This window comes from Metopolophium dirhodum, chromosome 4 (genome assembly GCF_019925205.1).
Source record: "Metopolophium dirhodum isolate CAU chromosome 4, ASM1992520v1, whole genome shotgun sequence".
Taxonomy (NCBI): domain Eukaryota; kingdom Metazoa; phylum Arthropoda; class Insecta; order Hemiptera; family Aphididae; genus Metopolophium; species Metopolophium dirhodum.
Window position 1 is genome coordinate 3827091 of NC_083563.1, and position 22350 is coordinate 3849440.

The following is a 22350-nucleotide window of genomic DNA, read 5'->3' on the forward strand; positions in this document are numbered from 1 at the left end:
AAATAATGTATTTTTTCGTCAATAGTAATTTATCAAATATCGTTCCAAGAAATATTGGAGATGCAAAAATTGATTTTTTCAATGTTTCGTTAAACATGTCTGGGGTATAAGAAACTTAGATTTATTTAAATTATATTAATACACTAAAATATTCTTATCCGCTCATTATAAAAATTCATTCAACGTTCAAATTGTTTTTTTTTTTTGTTAATAAAGCAAAAACTTTTATACAACAATGTATTAATTATTAAAGCTTAAGTACTGCAAGTAGTCGAACAGTCACTTCATTCTCACCCTATTCGGAATCTGTAAGTTTGAGGTCATTCACTGTTCACCAATTTATTTAATCGTGTACACGGGTAGTTGACAAGTTATATTCATTAGTCCGATATCAAAACTAGTATAGGATACCTTTCAAAAACCACCGGCTACAATTCAATGTAACGAAAATGCCTATACATTGCGCCGGCAAACATAATATAATATACAATATATTTATATACCTATAAGTTATGAAAAACATCGAAAAAATATATGTTTCCAAATACATAGTTAAATAGTTTGACATCGTGTGCACACTTATAGATATAGTATTATTGTCATGATTATTTTTGTTATTATTAATTTATTTCTCCAAAAAAAAATACTGCGCCTCATGTTAAGACTCGGGGGTTATTATAATATAAACACGAACATGATAATTATTAATGACTTATCCATATAGTGCTTACAAATTATTAACTATACAATATAAAGAAAAATGTACATCTAGTGAGTAATAAAACTAAATGTAAAAAAATATTATATTTAAACTTGAAACGTCAACATTTAAATATAAATCATTAGTATAAATAATAATGGTCATAAGTCATTACACAACAGTAGATAAAAATTCATTTTCATTTTATGATAAAAAATCAGTGTTAAATTCAGGAAGAATCCATTTCGTAAAGTCCCTTTTAAACTTATGGTAGTGGTAATGTGTGTAGGTGTTTTGGTATTCAATTTAGAATCTTTGTACCGAAAAATCCATATTTCTTTCATGAGCCTGTTTTAAGAGTGAGGCCAGTGTATGGTATAATTATTTTTAGCAAACCTGTTACCAATACCAAAAGAACTGCTGATTTAAAATATAAGTTTTTGAGGACTAGGACATTTAAATCTTCATATAGTTTTATCGTATGGTATTTTTTAATCTTTTTTTTTAAGGTGGTCTTAATTAATGTATTTTGATTGTTTTGCAATCGAGGGAGAACGTTATTATAAGAACTTCCCCAGCCTATTATTCCATATGCGAAAATTGGTTCTATCTGCAGTGCCAAGTAAATCAACCTTAAATCTTTCTTACTTTTTAGATATAAACAATTTTTCTAGTCTTTTGTGTTATTGAGTTGAACAATTCCATTTCATGTTTGAACACATTTCACACCCAAATATTTAATAGTAAGTTGGATTCAAATGAAATGGCTGCAAGTGTGTTCTATTGAAGTATATAATAATTATGGTTCTCGTCAGATTACCAGATAGAAATGCCACTAAGCGAACGATAAACTTACAACGGAATAGGGCGGGATCACTGCCGTCCAAATACCAAATAATTCGTTAGACGTCGAATTAACTTCTATATTACGACCGCAACAAAACGTAATGAACCGTTTCTCGTACACGTTGCAGGTTGTGGCAATCACGAACCAGGCGGATTATTAATATCATAAGATTACGCGATGCGAATGATACGAAATCTTCAAAACTGTAATCAGACAAATTCTGTATGCGGTTGATACGTCACGCAAATTGTACACCGGCAACGCATCTTCGCTAATTTATTTACCGAACGCTCGCAACGTATCATTCATTCACAGTAACTTTGCACATAACGCGGATCCTGGTGCAATATTCGTTGTTTTACGGTAAATGCATTCAGAGACTTCAAATAATACAATATATTATATTATTGCCTATTTAATGACGGAGCGTATTTATATATTTCGCATTAACCGATGAATGGAGAGACTAAAAAGACGCACACGATGGAGGTTGGATTTTTAGATTGTTGTAATAACTCATGACATGTTTGATTTGAGTTGAATCTTATGAACGAAATTCAAAAATGAGTATGCATGATTCGTTTTAATAAGATCTACAGAATCAAACAATATTAAAGTTTTTTTTCCGTATGAAATACTATTTTAACGTTAAAGGTATCGTTTACCCTGACAAGGCAATTTCAGATTATTTTCGAAATTTTTGTTTAATTGTTATATTTAGTTTTATCGACAAAAATTAACCAAAACTACTATGAAGAATGACTTATGTGGTAATACTTAATTTTGCCTAATAAGCAGATTACAAATACCTACGATAAGTAACCTCGTTATAATTGATCTAATGTCATGATGAAAGACAATGACCATATGGCGTAGGTACAGCGTTAAGACTATTTAGATTAAAATTAATATAATATATTTTATTTATTAGTAGGTACTTTGATAAACAACTGATTTTAAGAGGACTCCACACTCGCTGCGTTGTCTTCGCCTTACACACGTACTACATAGACAAAACGCGTTTACGCAGTCTGAGTAGAACTCTCTCAACTTTAGTTTTAGAATAAAAATACTTATTATGAAATTGAAGTATGAGAATATTTCGGTGAGCAAAATAAAATATTTTTTTTAAAAGTTACAGGTCATTGAAAATTGTTGATATGGTCGTTATTTCTAAACAATATATTGAGTGTTATATTCGGAATAATGAAAAAATGCACCGTCTTGCTCTTCGAAATATTGTCATCTTTTCATTTTAAAATAAGTATTTTTACTCTATGATCAAAATTGAGCGAGTTCTACTCACACTGCTTAAACGCGTTTTTTCTATGTCGGACGTGTATACGACGGAGACAGCACATGCGGATATGGCATCCTCTTAATGATTATAAATGGCCGTTTTTATTTTAACCTATACATACCCTACGTACTATAACTGTTATACTGTTACAGTGTTCACGTTAGTTAATAGACAATAGTTAATATATTAACTGTCAATTTTATTTCTGTTATATGTCGTTACTCGTAACGACAGTTTTTAATAATCAAAAATAGCTTAAGTTTAAAAATAAACCAAAAAAAAAAATTAATTTATGGGCTCAGAACCAAAAGGTGCTAACTAAAAATATCAAATTGTTCAGGAGAGCTAATTTAAACGTTGACTGTTATTATAATTTTTCGTAGTCAATGATTTTTAATGATTGGCACATCTAAAAATGTACAAAGTTGTTCTGAGTTAATACTAGCAATTTGTGTTTTTTAATCAAAACTGAACGTAAAAAATACAAAAATGCTCAATAAGAACCAAAAAATACTGTAGATAGAATCTTTTGATATTTCTTGATAAATGTACGATAGTTAATAATATTGTACCATCATATTATTTTTGTATGGTTGATACAATTAATACGTGATAGTACTTTTAGGTTATCACTAATTCATTTTATCATGTAGATTGAACCTTTTGATTTTAACACTATTGTTAGGAACCAAAAGCTGCTATTTAGATTGCTATCAAATAAAAAATGTGTAGTAGATTTTCAAAATAATCGATTTAGCACCTTATAGTTCTGAGCCCACGCAATATAATAAAAAAGCCTTGGACATTTTTTATAACAAACTGCCAAATATATACCATGTGATACAATGTTCAAGTTCCAGATAATTTTTCACCTACTATGATTGTCAATATGCAAAAAAATCCACATCAACGGATAACAAACATTCATTAATCGTGTACGAAAACATTTTAAATAAACAACAAGTATGACAACAGGCAGTATTGAAAAATATATAACTGTCAACTTTTTCACTAAAAATAATTTCAATAACAATTATTTACTTACAACTGATGTTTTTAATGCAGTGTTAGTGAATCCATCCTCTACATAATATAATTCAGAATTTTTTAAAACTTTAGTCTTTATATCGACTATAATATAATAAAGAAACATTATATTATATATTATTACATACCATAACTTAATGGAGGCCTTTGATATTGTTAAAGACAACCTTCACTAAATTGTTATTGATCGCGTGACGTATATACTCGTCAAATCTACATAAAAGGTTCGTGGAAAACCAACACGTTGTATAAATGCAATGTTCCGTTTAAGTTTTCTTCAAAAATGTGAAACTTGTTGTCACTGGTATTTTATACTGAAGACATACAATATATCAAACAATGAATTCCATTTAAACCCAGAAGTGTTACCGTATCAAATGTTTGAAAGTTTTGGTTAGTACCTATAATATTTAGTGGAAGTATTCGAAAAAAAAACCAAAACAAAGTTACTCGGGTAAAGAACGTGTTGAATTCAAATTTTATAGAAAAATCTGGTTGATAAACTTAAATTATATACCTATATCTATAGTTTGGACAATAATTCTCAGAACATGAAAATTAATTAATTCTTCAAAGTACAGTGCCACATAAAAGCTCTTTGTAGACAGTTATACTATCGATAACGACAATATTACAAAAAAAAAAATAATACAAAAATTACATGATACCTATAATTTTAAAAATAAGTGTGTAACCTAACCTAACCTAACCTAACCTAACCTAACCTAACCGCCATCGGACACTTCTAAAATGGTATAGAAATGTATACAATTTAAAATAATATGGTCTATGAGCACATTTAAAATTATAATTTGAATAAATGTATTATTAAAAATGAGGGTGAGCATTCTTGTAAATCTCTCTGTATATTCGCATATTTAATTAACTGGCTCAATTTGAATTAAAATGTATTCCGGACATAGTAAGCATATAAAATCTCGTATCCAAGAAAATGGTAATCTAGTATTAAATTATAATTTATTTGTCTTTAATCTCGAGTTAATGTCTGTGTAACGAATCAATTATAATTTAATATAACTTTCGTACTATGATATCTTCAACTACAATAAATCACATTATGAATTTGAACAAGGGACGTGTGAGCTGCTATTACGCGGCAAGTCCATTGACTAGGCCGTATTTTCCGATGCCAAATATATCGTTAATGACACCTGAAACTGTTGAAACGAAAATTCAAGCGCCGTCCGCCACGATAGTCCCAACTAAGTCGAAATCCCTATCCAAACTCAATGTAGCGGAGCCGGTCACCTGTGTGAAACTGCAGGGTACAGATGCAGCAGTTGAGTTACACCAAAAACCAAAATCGATTTTTCGGAAAACCGATTTGGTGTAAAAATTCCCTTTTTTCTTAATTTTTATGTTGTTTTTCACGGTAGTTTTGAGAACTATTGGGGATTTTGACCCCCCCGAATCCACCAACTAGATTTACTTTCCCATCGAACAAGATACTGTTGAAGAAAATCGAAACAGTTTTACTGCCCCAAACCGTGATAAAAGACACATAAATAAAGAAAAAATAAATAAAAAAACACGCATCATTGTAAAATCAATACATTCATCGCTCCGCTCGAAATCTAAAAGAATTGGTAGACGTTTTTCGAAAACTGTACTAAGTATTAAAATAGACTGACTGAAATAGATAAAAATAAAATATTTTTTTTCAAATTTATTATTTTTAATTGTTTTAACATACACAATTATATAACGTTTATTACTTTACAATATAATTTATATTTTATAAAATTTAAAAGCTCTATGGTTATTAAAATAGTTTTCAAACAAAACAAGTCTACGCTAAATACAAATGGATGTGATTGATAAACACTAAGTTGTACGTTTAAATTAATCCAAAATGATAATCATATTATATCTGTATTTATTTAATTAATGTTTTAAAATGTAATTCGTAATATTAAATTATTTCTACACTAAAAAAAAAAAAAAAAATAATTTTGCCAACAATTTTTGAATATTTTCTTTACGTAATTTCAAAAAGTTATCATCAAAATAAACAATAAGCAAAGTCGTGCGCACAAACCTCAAAAAAACATGTGTGATGGCAGACAATGTGCTACGTATAGAATTATCCCTTCAAATACCTAGGATAGTTAAGACATTGCAACGCATTTTTGAAGGGGGGGGGGGTATCAATCCTCCCCATAGGCTGTATATAATATGCAAAAGTTTTCTGAGTCCTAACTGAGCGCTTTTAACTTTGAATGCGGGGCTACTGGATAAAATAATATTCCCCCCAAGACAAAAACCTAAATACGCAATACTGCAGTGCGGCTTGTAATGATTCACACTACGCACGGTTGATAAAATGCACAACGGCTTACGGATCTGTCAAAGAATACAAGTATAACTGGTAGAACCGTGGCAGCCATATTGTATCGGACGAGACATTGCTCAACAGCTAAACAACTTATCTTTCTGTTAAAATATTTTCAACAAATATTGTTATTAATAAACTGACTTACTAAAGTATGCTAAAATATAATATGTCTATATAAATTTAAATCATACAGACAATACATATCCTACCTACCTACTTAAAGTTCAGTTCCGTAAAATGGCTAGGTATAAGTGCTGTGTTATTAACACCTCCGTTTATGGACCGTGATACTAAATATTTGTGGCTCATAACAGCTGTATATAATACGTTTCCGGTAACATATACATCACAATAATATTCTATATAAAAAAGACATTTTGTTTGTCAAACATACAGAGCTGTATATGACCGGAGATAATTTTTCGAGTGTGAGATTAAAAAAAAAATTTCGACCAAGTCCGTGAAGTGTATTCTTTGTCGTCTTTTAGTTGTAAAATAAAATAATAATAAATAAATATTTTTTTTACACAGTTGAGATATGATTTCGCCCGTGGCCGCACACCACCTCGAGGCGAGTTTCCACTACGCTGTACGCACGCCGAGTATTTATCTTATTTTATTTTACAGAAGAATTGTTTTATTCCATGTTCGTTTTTTTTTCTTGTTTTTTTTTTTGCTGTTTTTGCACCACGTTAACACGGTTGTTGTTTCGTCAGCGACCAACGCCGTCGTCAATCTTCATCGAATAATAATATGTCTTACAGATCGCACTATTGCTACCGTGTGAATATTGTAATAGCCTGTTGCGATGTGACACTGAGAAATTCTGACGACTGTACAACATTAAGATGTTATTATTTTCCACCCGACCAAACCTGCTATAATATATAATGTCATACGCGTGGCGTAGGTCGTAGCTGGTTATATTATTCGAATCTCCCGTGTAATGTCGTGCGAATAAGACGACGACGACGACGACAATAATAACATAAATATAAAGATGAATATAATAATAATAATATGGTCGTCGTGGTCGTGTTTGTGCATCGGGTCCAGACGTGTACGTGACAGACGGCGCTGAAGTGTCAGAATCACTGATTTCAAATAGACTTTAACGGCATAATGTGCGCGTGTGAATCGTACTCGCATTATGTGTTTGATATCCTTTTTTATAAATATAATAGATATATATATATATTGTATGCCCGAGTAATATATGTGTGAATATAGCCATGTATAGGTGTTATTGACAAACCGCATTAAGCAGAGTGCGAGCTGCGGTGTGGCGCACGGGCAAGTGGAATATTGTCTGCGCCGACATTGTCCTCCGTAAGAATTTTACATATTATCGAGTGTGCGAAAAACATATATTTTCTCTGTCCCCGCAAAGTGCATTTCCACAACCCCCTCCCTCACCGGCAGTCGTATAATACGACGTGCACACAGTCGTATATATTCCATTACGGGATTTCGCGCGAAAAGAACGGAACTTTCATATCATATACATACGCAAGAACGGCGTAATATATACATAATACATATAATATTATACGAGTGTATATATGCGATGTATATATATTTAACTACTCGTATGCGTGTGCGTATAAACCTCGGTCGAGTGAAGATCTAAGTAAGAATTGCTGCTATCGTGCGTATTATAATATATAGCCGTTACCAATACGAACAAAATTCCAGTCGTACGGCGACGTTTTCTCTAAAAATGTTCACTCGCAATGCGCGTTTGGTAGACGGTATCGCGGCAATCTACGTCGTTAAGTTTTATTACCACACCTAGGGCAGAAAGAAAAATGTGTCTTGATCCATGATAGAATACACTTTTAGAATTAAAATTGAAGACACAAGATAAAGTAGGCACAAAGATCCATAATGAGTACAATAGTGTTATCCTCTAAAAAGTTCTCGATATTTTACTTTATGATGTACACAAACGTCATTTTTTTGTAAATATTTTAGAACTTTTATTAGTTGTAATATGTAGATAATATACAATATGCAAGATATATATGTATCAGATTATTAATGAATTTACACGAAATAATCTTAATTTATATGTGTCTTATAAGACGACTCCGTTCCTGCTGAGATGTCTCCGTCTTACAAACTTACAACATAACAAATAATATTATATTCAACAAAACCAACTTTGTGTTTATTAGCATTCATTATTAGGGTGAATTAACATATTATTATCGGATTTAAAAGTAATTTATTACTAGGTATTTAAAAGGAAATCGCAAAACCGGTTTTCATTGATAATTCAATTCTAAAGTGAGTTGTGAGCATTTTAAAAGTGTAATATGTTGTACCTTAGTAATATGGAGACAAAACATACAATGATAATAGTATAATGCCAGATTGAATATTAATGTATATTGTTTACATGTCATGATCTCAATTTTTTTGGTAAAAGTCATGAATTCGAAAATCATCGTGAGAATAAGAATCGCAATATGTATTGTATATGTTTTTAAAATTTGTATTTCAATTTTTATATACCATTTTATTATATATCAATAATATTACTATACAAAACTAATTTTTAAGTTGTAACGAGTACATTATAAAAAAAATACAGAATTATTTTAGCGTACATTTAATTTTTTTTTAAATTTAACATTCCCCAGCGAAAAAATCCAATACTCAAACGATTCAAGCTTTTCAATCAATTTGTCTCCGTATCATTGCCAAAGCTCCCTGGTACGTTACGAACAAATTACTTCACGACGACCTTCAAATCAAAACCATCCATGATACAGCCACCAATTTTTTCAAAAGGTTTCACGGGAAACTTCTTAAGAACCGCAACCACCTCATTACTCAATTGGCCTCAAAAACTCTTCCCAACAACCCTCCACGACGTCTCAATCGCAACTGGTGCAGAGATCTTCTTAACCTGTAAAATACATTTATAGTACTCATATAAATTTTATTTCATTGTAAAAGGTGACTCGACTGCGAGTCTTCCTACGCGTTACTCAAAGCCTTTATTCTCTTTATATTATTTATTTTGCCATATCATATTTACTTATTGTATAATGTAATGTACAGATTGTAAATTTTCAATAAACGCCATTTATATAAAAAAAAAAAAAATTTAACATTTGAGTACACGAGACCTTCCCGAAATATTTATCTACTTAAAAGATACAATTTTTAATTGTATGCACTTTAACTTTATACACAATTTTAACCGGCTAAACATATTACGTGTTGATTATCGTCTCCCTAAATTATATACTATATAACTATGTTACTTTTATAATAACGTTCTAAAGCGACCAGATAGGAATTTTTTTGGAATAATTGACGCGAAGCCAATTTCAAAGTTCGCGTTCGGACGGTTAAGCTGACGACGGCCCGTCAGAATCAAATCTATTACGTGACGGCATTTCCCGGAGAATTTTTTCGGAAAACCATTTGTTTTGTCTGTATTTTTTTTCCATCTACTGCCAACTAATATTATTCGAGTATACGACATGCACATTATTATAATGTACGACACGCACACGCACTGTGCACGACGCGAGAGTAAATTCACATTGGCCGATTGAAAATCGTATGGGCGCAAAATGATAATATATCTTATAGTACAATTTGTATGTTTCATAATGTAAACGGTTTATATGTTAAACTGAAGATAGGAGTATATGGCATGTGAAGCTAGGAAATGTCAATTATTATTATTTGTTTTATTTACACAATGAACTGTATCGGGATGAGTGGAAATTTATTTGAAATATAGTAGGTATGGAATCAGAGTCATTGCTCGCGAGAGGAATAGCACTGCGGGTCGACCACTATTTCTGGTTTCGAAAAACAAACCAGATCCGCCATTCTGCAGGATACAACAATAACGGTTTTCAGGAAATTATAAAAGCCACATTTCCAAAATGTTGTATTTCAGTATAACGGCTTTTCCTGCGCCGCAAAACATGATTTAAATTATTGAATTATATTATATAAGATCAGTTGGCTAAAATATACGGTATTACGATCGTACCATTCGTACTACCTATTGAATCGATGACACACCAGCTGTATTCCGTAATGCTTGCAACCGTTATGATATTCTGATTTGTTATAATAATTACATTATCAGGCGCAACTGTGTAATTAGGACTTGGTAACGGAAGTGGAACAATAAACGTGGTAATTTATACTAATTATTGCTTATATTAACGTTTGCAATATTAGTAATAATAATATAATATATATAGGTAGATAGGTACTACTACGGTCGCTGGTCGGTCGGTAAGTCATTTGAATATAGACGGCGAGCGTACCGGCGTGTCGGTAAAGATATCAATTATTATGAAATTCAAGGATGACCAAATGATAATTGTATAATTATTGTATTTTATGAGATACAATATTTCATTATGAATCATGGTTGAGTACTTATATTGAAATAGCTATTCCTCCCTTCTCCTCTATTATCGGTGAAATATCAAATAAGTATTCATCCTAAACATCTTAAAATTTAGACATTTTAACTAAATTTAACCAAAAATAGTTATAAATCAAATTGAAAAATAAAAATGTTAGTGTTTTTTTTTTTTAGTCTATTAATGCTTTATAGTTTTTAATTTCGTATTAATTAATTTCTTTTAGATTTTTCTACTGTCCAAAAAATGTACAGTCCAAACGGTAATTGAATCTTATTGAACTCAAAGAATCTGATCCCTATTACGGATTGGTACACAGTATAGTAATCAATCGGATCTATGACACGAAAATACAAAAAAGTTCTGGTTCAGTAGGTCGATTATTTGACGACTTCATCGGTTCAATGTGCGAGCGTTCGCTCTGGTATGTTAGTACATATTATTACATTTTCTTCATGGAGATAAACTTAATTACCATTTCGTGATAAACAGACCAGTCGTTTCTACTTAGGACATAGTAGTTTTCGAATTAACACCGCTTAAACTCGTTACAATTTTCCCCCCTTAGTTTTTATTTTACTCGTACCTATTTGTATTGTCATTATCATTTTTTATCAGCAAAAAATCAAAAAGTCAACCACCAGTGAGAGTTAATTTGTTAAGATGATTAAACGTTGTGATTTGAATGCGGAAGAAAAATGTACTTAAATAATATGACAAGCACCCACAAATGAGCATTCGTCAAGCTACTGTATATACTTAATATTGTGTATAATATGAAATATTTATAGTACAAAATATTTATACTTAATACATTATACAGACCTATTGTGGTATTAATAATTTGATAGTCAATAGTCATATTAAAAGATCCAATTTATGTGGTTCAAGCTTCAATTCATCAATTATTTGTTTGGGAAAAGTTTTAAATTTGTATGCACTGTAAAGTGACAATAGTGAAAAACTTTTTAAATGACTTTTATATGATAACATTTCTTTAGCCATTGTTTAATGATTGCTACAGAATATTTAGCCATTCAGGCATAACTAATATATTTGATTTATGCCTGATTCGCAAGAATGTTTTGATTAATTTCACTAATTTAAACATTTTCTATTTATAGTTCTGATGCTGTTCTTAGAACTTTTTACTTTAAATTTATAAATTAAAGAAAGTATGTAAAATAAATAAATATTTATATTAGTACGCTATTTTACGGTTATTATATTAATATTTTTAAACCACTATACCTCATCAATACTAGGCAATGTCCAAAAATGAAAAATTATTATAGGTCCTAATCAATATTTATAACATCTGGCTAATTTATCTTGTTATCAATAACGATATATGGGCTTAAAAAGAAATAACCATATATCGAATAATTATACAAACTTCCAAGTATAAAATCACGCGAGCTTCAAAGTTATTTTAATAAGGTATTCTTTAACTTTTCCTCATCTTTTGATTTTAAGTTTACTTTTATAAAGTTTGCCCCTCATACAAATCAATTAAAGATAAAAAAAAAATGCAACCGATCAAATGGCATCCATCGTTTTAAAATAAAAGTTGATACTTACACTAGAATTTTTTGAATATAAACTTTCCGGTACTTCACGAAAAAAAAATAGTAACAAATTGAAACTTTTATATTTAATGAAAAAAAAAACTTTAAAATAATATTTTATATTTTAAGTTAAATAAAGAATGACCGTATGGCGTTTAGTGATCATAATATTAAATAAAGTTATTTAAATTTATTTTTAAAATACAGTTATTTAATAATTATTATTGCACCTACTGTAAGGTTCAAGAGTCAATCACTTAAACCAAATGAAATATAAGCTCTAAAATATACATTTATGACATAAAACACAAACAAAATTACATAAATATATCTTATATTTGTACGTGTTAAATTTACACTGATTAGACATTTGTGTGTAAAAGTTAGGTCCTTAATAAATATTGTAATTAATTATCTATTTACCTTTTTTTCTTTTTGTATAGTGTGCAACCGGATTTATGTAAGCCATATATTATTATATTAATATCTTCCGTAAAATGCACTTGTAAAATTTAGTGACTTTACTAATGCATCTTACAAATTACATTCAAAAAAAAAAAAGAAAAATATTTAGAAACTTTTAAAATGTGAAATAAAGTTCATGATTCGATTTTTGTACAGTTAAAATCAATCTATTGGTTAAAAAAAGAGTTATACCAACGAATTTGCAAATGTCAATAGGATAACGTGGTGAGATAATATTATTTGTAACATTTGTGAATAGTAGTTAAACATATTAAAAAACGATTTAACAGTTTTGATCGTGCAAATTAATTGGGAACCAAAACTTTTTAAAACATATATCATACACCCACACCACATGATATAATATTAATATATTATTGCTTATATGGTATATGCCATGGGTCACCAAATGGCGGCCCGCGAACAAATTTTATCCGGCCTGCAGACAAAAAATAAAAACACATATTACGACAACATTCTATGTGTTATTGTTGTAAATTATTATTTTTGTTAAATATTATTGGTTTTCACCGACAACTGTTGATAAATTGGTCGCAAAGCATATCGCCATATCTTATCTAAACTTTAATTGGGTCATTGGGTGACTGCTAGTTGATTTTACGTCTACGTAGTCAGTCCATCGATTACCGCCGTTGTATTACATTGTAATTTTTTTCGTGTTAATTGCATTGATTTATTTTTTCGATTTATTATACGGTTAAATAATTTCTAAGTTCCACTATTTTTATTTGAGTATGGATAAAAAGAGAAGAAAAGTTGAAACTGAAAACAGACAATTTTTGCCTGAGTGGACGTATTAATATTCTTTTATTTTACCGGATCGGGCAGGGGCCTTGCCAGTTTGTTTAATTTGCCACCAGACAGTAGCTGTGATGAAAGTTTTCAATATTAAACGTCATTATGAGACTTCTCATAAATCATTTTACCATATACCATATTATACTATATGCAACGTATCTTTAAGGGAATTAAATTAACAACATAACAAAAACATATGAATGCAATGATGAAACGATGCTGATTAAGTTTAGGTCAAATGTTAGGAATGTTATAATAATTATTAGAACATAGAAATAATGAATACAACATATTATTTTGCGGGCTCCTGTGGAAGGCATGAGGCATGAGGAAAAGAGCCTAGATAATTTAGGCAAATCGACCTAATATGTTGTTTGATTGGGTGAATAGTTATAATTTATTCGTACCGTTAGGGCGAATAAAAATGAATATAAGCGAATAGGTAAATTAATTCCATGTAAAAACACAAAAAATCACATAATATCACATATAATATGCATAATTAATAATGAACTCTAACTTTAAAAAGATATCGGTATAGTTATACAAAAACAGTAAAAAAATAATAAAATAAAATCACACGTGCATCTAAATCCATATCACTGACGAAGATAGAAATAATTTTATTCACCCTAACGATCACTGTCCAACGAAAATATTATGTTGAAATATTTGACGTGAATCGATAGGTCAGTTAAAAACCGTCAAGGCGATTCACCGTCAATTCAAATTTACAATGCCTACATTATTATACACAGCAGACATATATACTTATGAGTTTAGTACAATAATATTAGAGTTGGAGACTAACATTTTGTCAGTGCATACGACATGGCAACAACAATTGCCCTCCATGTGATAAACGACACGAATAATTGCTTCTACGAGCGACGTCCAGAAAGTAAGGTTACAACACGTATTAATAACAACAGGTTAAAACACTCGTAAATGGTGACAATATACAACGGCCACATTTATATTATAGTAGCATTGTAATATACCGTTGTCTAAAATACCCATCTAATCAGACCTGCGACACCTGGCAGACAGTGGGCCAATAAGCGATTTTCAATTATTTTTATTTAATATTTTTCGTGTTGTCCTGCTCAAATGTAATACAGCACCATGGCATTCGGCATAGCGGATATGGTGCGCTGAACAGCTGACAGATGTGTCTAAAAAAAAATCTTCAACAATCACCAAACGGGTAATAGGTAGGTATCTCATTAAATACCATTTGCGCCAACACTGTTTTATAATGTCATATTAATCATTGAGTAAGTATTTAAGTGTAGTGTAACAATAGCTTAAATGTCTCAATGTTTTGTACGGTCCTATGAAATAATCTGTTAATTTTCACCGGCAAAATCCAAAAGGTAAATAACATCGTAGTTCATATTGCATAAAGAGCACAATACAATACGTTATACCTACGAGTAATGTGAACTGTGAATGAAATAATAATTAACCACTGAATCAGTTCTTAATGCTGGGTTAATTGTATGAAATACACACGACATAATATTATATAATAGATTTTAAAATGTAATAGGTACATAGAGAAAAATTGTTTACACTTCGTTTGCGGCTATACTACATTTTCAATACGAATATTTAAAAAAAATTAAACACACACTATAACTTTTTTAATTTTACAATGATTTAATAGATTATTTATTATTATATTAGAGATAATATTTTATAATTTTAACGATTTTAATACCTGTTATTTATTTGTATGGCATTTATAATGGTATACACTATATACTATGTATTATAATTTGGCGGTATTGGCGATGAGAAATATGATGTATGGTAAAAATACAGCATTATTGTGATATCATTTAAAATTTTAAAATAATGACAATATATATAAATCACAAAATGTACTCCCTCTGTTATATTTACATTAAATTTCCAAACGGAATATGCTTATTGACACATGCTATTAGAGTCGTTTTTAGATATAGTCACCCTACATGAGACCTATTGTACCCGACTGGCCATGAAACTTTTTCCTAAACAAAAAAAATGTGTCATTGTAAAACTGATAGTATGTAGTTCTTTTGATAAACTCCAAGTTTGGAGTCTAAAAATAAAAATAAAATATTGATACCGCACTCTACTGGATTTTATCTCTTTAGCGCTTTGCTAACAGTGTTTGGCCCGCAAACCACTTTGTGTCTGGAGAGCTTTATTTGTCGTCAACTCAATCAATATAGATACTATACTATATTATACGGGAACAAATTCCGTTAAAATTATAAATTCCAACAGCTTTGTATAAGTGCCGTACATAGGTATGAAGATGTTGAAAAAATGGGCCATAACAATGGAATGATATGTGTTTTATGATATGGATTTTTCTTTCCCTCGCTGAATACGTAGCACTTGATATTTCCCGGCAGCCATACCATACGAAACGCAATAAAAAGCGCCCGGATTTAATTTTAATCTGCAAATTTCCCCTCCCGTCATTGGATCCGTTGCGTTTTCAAAGGCAATGAAAATAACTTTTTGTACGCGCACTATTCTTATTTGCAGGTTCTTGCGAGAAATTTATTATTATTTTATATTTGGAACTGCACGATGTCACTGCACAAGCCGATAACACTCTAGTTAGTATATTGGGAAGTCCATATTTTCTATACCACTAAAATAAATTGTAAATTGTCTCTTGTACGTTAATCATATATTACGTACGTTTAATACTATATATTATAGGTATGTGAACATGTATATAAATTATAATATATTTTATATATTTTTGAATTTATGGATTATACAACACATATATAATATTATAATATGAGTTCATGTGTAGTTTTTTTATGCAAATATAAAAATTAAGCGATGGCATTTAACCCCAGCTATAATATGTTATTTGGACATTCAGTTTTATAATACTGTGACGATCGGTGTATATTGATAACGGGAAATCGTGTCATTTAAATAATTCAGTTATAACAGTCCGTCATCTCACGATCTAATCAGACTTACGTGTGCAAAGTTTTTATTATTTTGTTTGCTAAGTAGAGCTCAGACATATAGATTCGTTAGAATATCCTTTAAACGTAAGACTTGAACCGTACAGAACAATCGTCGTAAGTTTTAAAAGTTTATTGTTAATACTATTTTGCATAATGCTAAAGTAAACTAAAATACTATAGAAACAAGGTTAGAAGCGTTAATCTAATCACATGTCCACAAACCGGTGGCATAATACATAATCTATCGACTTCCCGGCGCAAGTAAGTTATAATGTTATTATTATCACACTAACTGCAAATAAACAATCAAATATGTTTAAACTTGATATTAGAAAAATATTAACTCTTTCCGTATATAACTGTACATAATATAATTTATGAATGTATAAAATTACGCGCACTTTGACATGTAACATTACTATTATTTTTTTCCCCAGTAAGTTTCTAACTAGACCAGTGATATTTTTGTCAGTTTCACAATTTAAAGTAGAATACATTTAATGTTTGTGTAAAATATCAAGTATCAAACTAATAGTTTTTTTTTTATTCAATTAAATTGTTTTACAATTTTCAGTTTAGATAACTGAGAGTAGTGTATGCCATTAAGTGGTTCTTCACTCTTCGTATTTAAAATTTAATTGGATATAAATAAAACTATTGCTTCAAAATTTTGACCATACTTCCATAACGTCTAATTGTGTCATACTATGGAATTAAAAATATAGTTAGCAATCTAAAACAATTAAAACCTATAAGTTTATAGTTTATCTATCAAAAAGCAAATGGGTAACGAAAAACTATATTAATATGGAATTTTTAAATTCAAATACAAAAATGATATAATATTTCTCAGAACAATCACTAATACCCCATATAGTATCAAAAATACATCATAATTTAAAAACCCGTGTACTGAAATAAAAATGGTTGAGAGACCTTTTAACCTAATTATTATTTATACTCAATTTATGTAATAATACAGATCACTTGCTATAGTATTATTACTACTTATGTGCATATATAATAATATTATATATTTTTAGAGTAATTTAAATGATTTTTTTCTTTGATCATGTGAACCATATATAATTTTTTTTGTTTTCTGATCAAATTTATTTATAGTATTAGGTACTTAATCAACTAAAATGAAAATGTTTAAATGAGTAACTTTTAAATTCTCATAGTTAAGACTTAAGAGTATAGAATTACTTTGTACATAATCATTAATCATTAATCGTCGTCCCGAATTCAAATAGTTCAAGTATTGTGAAAAGTATTAAGATTTAGGACTGTTGTTCTATTAATATCCTATCTTCTATGTCCCATCGTAACATGTGATGTATTATATTATTGCATCGATATGTGAATAATGCATTCCGTCTTAAATTCGATTGAAATTCGATACTAGCGCGGGAAAATCTAATCGTCGCCGGGTCGGTGAAGTTGTTGTGTGTTGTGTGGTAGATGACTGGGTGGAAGAGAAAGAGTGAGAGAGCGCAAGCGATAAAGAAAGAGGACCGTCGTAAAACTGATTGTCAACTGTGTTTGGAAAAAAAAAAACTATAAAATCCGGAAATGCAATTTATCACGTGTTAAACTTACATATGTGTACGCGGGTATAATAATATAGTGGTGCCGCACAAACGACGGGTAGGTATGTACGTCTCGGGGTACGACAACAAAACGTTATCGTGTCTTACCGAGTGTCCGACATATATATAGGCTTAGGTTAGGGGGTTGCGATGGAATTCGGCCTTGTCGTTAAATGCGGGGATTTGATGAAGGGAGGGCATCTCATGTATAACCGTATAGGATACTGTAAGGTGGCGATGACTACACAACAGCAGTGCAAGCTGCTATATATTATAATATTATTATTATTATTATATGTGTATAGCCACGTCCTTTTTCTGCTGCGGAACAAAAGTGAAGAGGAACTGATTTTTTTCCTACCGTTTTCGCCGAATCCTTACAAACGATTCCCAGTCTAATTTATGCACATTCGATTTTGACTTTGACGCGACCGGCCGGCATACGTGCGTGAAACGTAATAACGCGCGTTCCATGTTCCCAAGAGGATCTATATATTGTATAATATGATCATGATATGCGCACTCGTCGATATATTAGCTGAAAATTACATTTATATTATATATACATATTATGTCAATACAATATTATACGAGTGGCGTTGTATATGATATATGTATCCAGACTCCAGGCATGAGGAGGCGGAGGGGGGTGAAGGAGAAATTACCCTCGGGCCCTGAAATTTGGTACTAGTCAGTTTTTTGAACTAAAGAAACAATTAAAAATAAGATATTGACGAACACAGCGGAAAAAATTAATTTCTAACAGTTACCTTTCAAATTAAATGATGGCTGGTCAAAATAGTGGATCCCATAAAAGGCATTAGCCCAGAGCCCGGATATCTGTCTACACTGCCCTGTGTATATCACACTGTTTAACCAGCCTGTTGGTCGTTGGATCAGGTTGTTGGTGTGATAAAATAGATTTCTTATTAGTTATTCGGCCCGGATTTGAGTCCATAAATATTATAATAGATAATATTGTCGTACTCAGCCGGAGGAAACGTGATTCAAACCGGCTACGAGTGTGCGTGGCTGGAGAACGAGACACTTATATTATACTATATAATAGAACCATCGTACTTTTTTCCTGCGCAAGGAGTACGATATTAACATAACAATCGTTCAGGGGCTGCGGAACCGTATTTGCAGGACGAGCTGCTTCGCGCAATGTTATTATAGAGAAATAATAATAATAATAATAATAATATAAACCTCCACCACCAGCCAGCCAACCAATGCACACTCGCGCTCACGACGGTTTTCTCTGGAAGAACGTGCGATATCGTAAAAACAGTTTATCGTAGAACACCCGGTGTTTAACTTTGACTCACACACACGCACAATCGGAATATACAGCTCTGTTTAAAACGTTTCTCTCTTTCTCTCTCTCTCTCTCTCTCTCCTCCTGTATCTCTGTCTCTGCCTCTCGCAAGCGAGTGCTATCCAGCGTCACTGTAGAATAAGTTCTCTCTCCTCCAAACTTGCTGGGAACCAAACGCACGCTTCGCGCCAGACTATAATATGTATACACACAACGACTCCTGTGCACCGATCAGCTTTCCACGTCCCTCCCGAGCTTTCTCGATATAATATGCTTAAATATACACACACACACACACACACACACACATACACACACACACACTCTCCGTCGCTCCGTGTTTGTGATATTATAGTACCGGCACCCCGTGTATATAATAATAACACACATATATATATATATATTTTATATACGTACAATAATGAACTTCCTCCGGTTTGGACTCGGTCTGAGTTATTGGGTCGGCTATTATAATTAAAAGTCGTAAATCGGGCACGGGTTACACTCGGGCGGTAGCACGGCGTGTGCGTGCGCTATACCGATCCGAACGATTAGCTTTCTCCCTCAGCCGCCGCCAATCGCGCGGATATCCCTCTCGCAGCACTCTCACTATATATAATATATCTATATACGTGGATAATATAGTATTAATATCTTTTGCCCGCCCGTAATAGTCGACATTCCCGCGATATTTTAACGCCACACATATTATTATTATTATTATAAGCGCGTCGGTGTATAACGTCGGTCCGCCGAACGCCGCGGTACGTCGGCAAATGAGCACGCGCGATTGTGATAGTGAAAATCGGTCGTTGTAAATATGATAATACTTCGTAAAATAGCCATCGGAGCGTATCGCGGTGAGTAAAATGACGTGTGCCGCAGTGTCGGAGACGCGACTTGAGAATGTCAGGTGAAACGAGAGATCGGCGATGGGGGAAAAAAAAAAACGTGGACTGTATAGGTTTTTTGAAACTCTGGACGACGCTAAGTTTATTTTAAGTCATTCGCGTATTACCTGTGTGTTTATTGCGATTTGTCGAGTACACCGAGTATAACAATGTACAAAATATTATATGCTATCGATTGATCCATTATTTGTTATGTCGACTAGATGGAAATATCATAGACATATTATTAATAAATTAATTATAGATTATTTATATGTCTATGGGAAATATGGTAACCAGTTTATCCAACATAATATAATATTGCACAAAATATGTTTGATTAGATAACATCAAGATGAAATTCCACGAACTCTTCTATTTATTTTTCGCGCAATTGATGGCACTGGCTGATAGTAAGGGATTTTAGTTTCGGAGTTTTCATTCCAAGAACATTCATTAATATTAGCTCTAGAATTTCTTTGGAAACGTGTTAGATATATTCCCACGGTCAGTTGGGATTCGTTTGAATTAGTTTCCACGAATGCGCAACTATTAAACTTTCCGTTTTCAATGACTGGTTTTGCCTGTTCGTATTTTCCAAGTTTTTTTTCTCGAAATTGTTTAAGAATCTATACATCAGATGCATTAGTACTTATCGATTAATTTTTTTCCAATCAATAAATAACTATAGCTAAATGAATAACTGTTTAAATGATATGTGGCCATCTGGGTATCGAATATCGATGCCAGGTTGTTTGAATAAAATCGTGCATTATATTATAACGATTATAAGACCAGTAGAATGTTAACTCAAGTTAACACAAAGTTGTACTTCGTTATACTTCATATCAATCAACTAACGTAGTGGTGGCCAAACTTATTTACCGCAAAGAAAATTGTTCTTAGTGGGGAAAGAATTAAAAATTTTTCTATAAAGCTAAAAGTATATTAGATATAATATTATTATAGGCATTTAATTTTTTAAACTTTACATTTGTATGTGAATGTAAAATATTTATATATATGTGAATAAATACTAGAATATAGATACTTTTACAGACCGGATAATAAACTATGGTGAGATATAGCCTATAGATTTGGCCTGCAGATCGTAGTTGGGCAATCCAGAACTTAAGTTATCACAAAATAAATACGAAAAACACACAACAATTAATAATATCGATTCTAAAAATATAATATAACGTTAACAGAATGATTTTGTCTGTAAAGCCGGAACGGCTTATTAAATTACCACCACCTCGAGGGACAACACCTTTTATATTTGTTTTCAGTTTTATTAGGTATATTATGTTATCGACTCTTTCGTATCATAAGCGTATTCAGACAACGATTTTTATTACAAAGTCGTTCAAATCACGTCTTAATTGTTCTGTACAATACATTTTATGGATTGATAATATTCAATTGTTTTTAGTAATATCTTGTTGATTTTCCGATTTTCGTAGAAAAACAAGTTGTTTTGCTGTAATAACACAATTAGATATTATATTATTATATTATAGGTATATAGATATATTTATTTATTTTAACTATTTAAAAATTTAACGGATCATACGATCCGAGTACAATATATGTATATAGTACAATATTGACAGTAATACAAAATTATATTAATACTACAAATGATACAAAAATAATATTAATATGTATAGAAATAAATATGGCATAATTTCAAAACAACGCCGTTTCACAAACCGTGACAAATCGTGTTACAACTGTTGAGGAAATTATAATGCTCGTAAAACCCACATACCACTTATAATCAAACAAATTATATTATCGTTTTATTTTAGTAAAATGTCACCTACATTATTTAAAAAAATCCCGGGGCTGAGATACAAAATCAAACAAATTTTTTTTAGTTTTACATTTAATTTAAGCCGTTGGGTTTTTATTAATGAAGGTAATTGATTAATCTAGAGGTTTATTTTTATTCTTTTTGATTTTAATTATTATTACATACATATATTTAAATGTCGTGGAGCTGAATAAAAGTTACTACAAATATACTTGCAAGAATTTTCATCA

At 31.1% G+C, this 22350-nt stretch overlaps 1 protein-coding gene across 3 annotated transcripts in view; it reads right to left on the reverse strand.

Annotated features, from left to right (window-relative positions):
- The window catches only part of LOC132942980 (lachesin-like), a 150089-nt gene that overhangs the window by 37408 nt on the left and 90331 nt on the right, over positions 1-22350 (reverse strand). The window lies entirely within an intron of this gene.